General features: G+C 41.1%; 1 pseudogene; it reads left to right on the top strand.

The window, feature by feature from the left end:
- The first annotated feature begins 1,646 nt into the window (after window positions 1-1,646).
- Window positions 1,647-4,568, top strand: LOC123983552 (annotated as a pseudogene).
- Window positions 4,569-4,793: the final 225 nt, after the last annotated feature.

Genomic DNA, 4,793 nt, shown 5'->3' with positions numbered 1-4,793 from the left:
TTGCCAGAGAACACCAAGATTGGCACCACTGGCGCCCTGTGCTCTTCACAGATGAAAGCAGGTTCACACTGAGCACATGTGACAGACGTGACAGAGTCTGGAGACGCCGTGGAGAATGTTCTGCTGCCTGAAACATCCTCCAGTATGACTGGTTTGGCGGTGGGTCAGTAATGGTGTGGGGTGGCATTTCTTTGGGGGGCCGCACAGCACTCCATGTGCTCGCCAGAGGTAGCCTGACTGCCATTAGGTACCGAGATGAGATCCTCAGACCCCTTGTGAGACCATATGCTGGTGCGGTTGGCCCTGGGTTCCTCCTAATGCAAGACAATGCTAGACCTCATGTGGCTGGAGTGTGTCAGCAGTTCCTGCAAGAGGAAGGCATTGATGCTATGGACCGGCCCGCCCGTTCCCCAGACCTGAATCCAATTGAAGCACATCTGGGACATCATGTCTCGCTCCATCCACCAACGCCACGTTGCACCACAGACTGTCCAGGAGTTGGCGGATACTTTAGTCCAGGTCTGGGAGGAGATCCCTCAGGAGACCATCCGCCACCTCATCAGGAGCATGCCCAGGCGTTGTAGGGAGGTCATACAGGCACATGGAGGCCACACACACTACTGAGCCTCATTTTGACTTGTTTTAAGGACATTACATCAAAGTTGGATCGGCCTGTAGTGTGGTTTTCCACTTCGATTTTGAGTGTGACTCCAAATCCAGACCTCCGTGGGTTGATAAATTTGATTTCCATAGATAATTTGTGTGATTTTGTTGTCAGCACATTCAACTATGTAAAGAAAGGAGCATTTAATGAGATTATTTCATTTATTCAGATCTACGATGTGTTATTTCAGTGTTCCCTTTATTTTTTTGAGCAGTGTACAACACATGAACTCTAGCAAAAGTGAAAGAAGGAAGCACTTTATAATCTGCCTTCAGGCCTCACACTTGTTACAAATGGTAGTGGTCCTGTCTGGAGGCGTGTTGTGGGAGGAGGCAGTAGAGAGGATCTGAAAGGATATAAATAGTCTTGTATCATTTCAGATCCTCAGACTTGCAGCTCCAGTTGGAAGTCAGAAAGACTCTCACCCAACTCAATTGATCTACACAACTTCACCAGGTAAGTATGAACGGGGTGGACAGAGGCAGACAATTTCTTTTAGACTTTTTGTGTTACTGAGAGTTGACGCCCAATATTAAAAACTAAATATGCTGCTTAAGAAAGTTTAAAGAAAGTACTGAAAGAAATTAGCAAATTTTTACATGTGCATTATTCCGGGTTTGTGTTGTGCAGATGTATTGCAATGGGAAAGGATATAGTGTACATAAATATATGTTTGACAAAATGTAAAAAATATAGAATAACAACAATTAACAACAAATATCTGCCACATTCTGCCACATTCTTTCTCTGCAAATTGTTTTTCTTTATTCTTTTATTATTCTTATACAACTTGCATTTGTTTATTCCATTATATATTTCCACATTTATTTATGTCAGCTGTATGTTTGTCTATGTGAAGCACCTTCTCACCAAAGCAAATTCCTCGTACATGTAAAATACTACTTGGCAATAAAGCTCTTTCTGATTCCGATTCTGAAAGCTGTGTGGTGTCTTAATTGATATTTCTCAACAGGTTGTAGAAATGGCCTCAGATACCATGGAGGTTGCTGCTCTGGGTCGACCTTTCACCCTAGGAATGCTCTATGATGCTCGGAAAGATCAACTGATTCCAGGTAACACTTGACATGTTAAACAATTATATAAAATAAAAGTTGCAGTTCTGATTACAGTAACTTTGAAGTGATTTTATAAAGCAGTAACACTATTTTAACCTATTTAACATTCACAGAACTGATTTTAGCAATGTAGATATGTTGGTGGTCGATATATTATCCTGCAAAAAAATAAAAAAAGAATTTTCATTGTTTGAGAATTTCAGACCATAATTCTGTATGCGGAGCAGTTCTGTGACCAGGGTTGTCCTGTGAAACCGACTATGATTGTTGTATCACAGTTTGGATTACACACACACACACACACACACACACAGGTTTACACACAATTAGGTTCATTTTAGAGAATGAATCAAACAACAAATATATTACTGTTTAGGGAACCACTGTCGGGATAAGAAGCTGCAACATGCAGAAATCTAAATGTTTATGATTAATTCTGTGTGACGTTATCAACAAAAGTATTTTCCTGATTTATCATATTACTGATTATTATTTTATAAATTTAAATATATATTCGTATCTTATGGTCAATTTTAGATTTTTGATTTATAAGTCTTGACCAGCAGTACTTGCTTGTTTTTATGTTTCTTATATTTTCCCCAATTCTTCTTGTTATGCACCAAAATATCATATCAAATTCCTTGTATGAGTCGACCTACTTGACAATGAAGCCGATTCTTATTCTGATTGTGATTTTGTCCAATTAATGTAGGTTCGACGTTCTGGGATGACAAAACACTAAGAGAAAACACAAGCGAAAACTGTCAGCAAGGCTGTGAATTAAGAATTTATTCATCTGAGTCCACTGAATCCAAGTCCTACCTGAGGGATGTTGGTGCTTCTCTGAAGGCCAGTTTCCTGGGTGGACTGATTGAAGTTGGAGGATCTGCCAAGTATCTGAATGATCAGAAGAAATTCAAGAATCAGAGCAGAGTGACGCTTCAGTACAAAGCTACCACCAGCTTCAAACAGTTGTCAAAGATTGACCATTTAAACATGAACACCCAACAGATAGATGAAATTGGGAAGGGGTCTGCAACTCATGTAGTCACAGGCATCCTTTATGGAGCAAACGCTTTCTTTGTGTTTGACAGTGAGAAGTTAGACGCCAGCAGCGTTCAGAAAATTGAGACCAAAATGGAAGCTGTGATAAAGAAGATCCCCAAAAAATCCCCCTCAAGCTGACTGATGAAGAAAAAGACCTGACTGAGAAATTCTCCTGCAAATTCTACGGAGACTTCATTCTTGAAAGTAACCCCTCAACATTTGAAGATGCAGTGAAGACCTACGTACAACTTCCAAAGCTGCTGGGGGAAAAGGGAGAGAACTGTGTTCCACTGAAGGTCTGGCTGATGCCACTGCAGAATTTGTATCCCAAAGCTCCTCGACTGATGAGACAGATGAGTGTTGGACTAGTGAGCAAGGCTCAAGGTGCTCTGGAAGATTTCAGTGAAATAGGAATGAGATGCAACGATTCTCTAGACGACACAGTGGTAGAGAATCTTTTATACATTAAAGAAGAGTTAAGCACCTTCCAAAAACTGTGTAATGATTATGCATCTAACCTCCAAGAGAACATAGCAAAGAAAATTCCTGCCATTCGTGAAGGTGAAGTAGATGAAAGCTCAGCAGAACAACTCTTTGAAGAAAGAGACAAGTCACCGTTCAGTCGTGAAAAGCTAATGAAGTGGATGGAAGACAAAGAGAGAGAAATCAATGTCATCAGGTCCTGTGTAGAAAAGATGGAGGGAACAAAGTTTGTCCGAAACACGTCAGAGCTGGACAGAGAGGTTCTTGGTGTGGAGGATGCTCTGTGCTTTGTTTTCACCTCCATAGAAAGGGGGGATGAATACCTTGATCTGATGGCCGACTACTTAAACGCACCTGTATTAGGAAGTACCTATGAAGATCAGTGGTTCTTTTCAGAGGAAGTTGTGACAGAAATGGGGAAAAAAGCTGAAATGTTTCATGATCTGGCCAAAACACAGAAGAATGACAGCAGGTTATGTTTCCTCATAACAGTCATAGCAAATAAGAAATACCCAGGTGCAAGCATCTACCATTACAAGAAGGGACATCTGGTCACTGACAATTTTTCAAAGCCTGACCTTCCTCCTTTGGAGAAAATCACAGACAGAGGAGATTTCATCTGGTGTAAGTACTTATCTGTGCTTTAATGAGTCAAATACAAATACAGTACAAATTCCTCTCCTCCAGAAACTTGTTTTAACATCAGAATGACAAAAAACACATTTTCCTTGGTCTGTTCATCAGATGCCTGTGATCTCACCCTGGACCCAAACACTGCCAACAACCACCTCACTCTGTCTTTGGAAAACAAAATGGCAACATATGGAGAAAAGCAGACATATCCTGATCACCCAGACAGGTTTGATAAATGTCCTCAGGTGTTGTGCACAGAGGGTTTCACTGGATGCCATTACTGGGAGGTAGGGTGGAGTGTTAGTTCCAAAGAATCTGTTTACATAGGTGTTGCATACAAGGGAATCGAAAGAAAAGCAAACGATTCAAAGAGCAGACTTGGATGTAATACCAAGTCATGGTGTTTTGGCAAATATTATTCTGGTGCGATACACAAACTTGAGTCATGGCAAAAGGGTAATCGGTCAGTACATTCACGTCGGTCTACTCACTGCAACAGAGTTGGAGTGTTTCTGGATTGGCCTGCTGGCACTCTGTCCTACTACAAAGTCTGTGACACACTGAAACACCTCCACACCTTTAAGACCACATTCACTGAGCCGGTCTACCCGGGCTTCTGGGTTGAAACAGAATCTAGTCATGTGGACCTGCGTCCAGCAAAATAAGGGCAATGACAAACACTTGTAAGCACATGTCCCAAGAATCTAACATTTAAAGTTAAACATCAACTTTACACCATATTTTAGCTTTAACCTGCTTCACAAATTCAAAACTGCATTCAGTCCCAGAGGAACCAGGATAAGTGACGATGTAAATGTAATTATTTTTATGTATCAGTTCATGTTGATTCTGTGCTCAGCTTTCTGCTGAAACTGGTTTGTGCTTCACAG

Source organism: Micropterus dolomieu, linkage group LG14 (genome assembly GCF_021292245.1).
Source record: "Micropterus dolomieu isolate WLL.071019.BEF.003 ecotype Adirondacks linkage group LG14, ASM2129224v1, whole genome shotgun sequence".
Taxonomy (NCBI): domain Eukaryota; kingdom Metazoa; phylum Chordata; class Actinopteri; order Centrarchiformes; family Centrarchidae; genus Micropterus; species Micropterus dolomieu.
The sequence above is the reverse complement of the archived record's forward strand: the minus strand, read 5'-3'. Positions and strand labels throughout refer to the sequence as shown.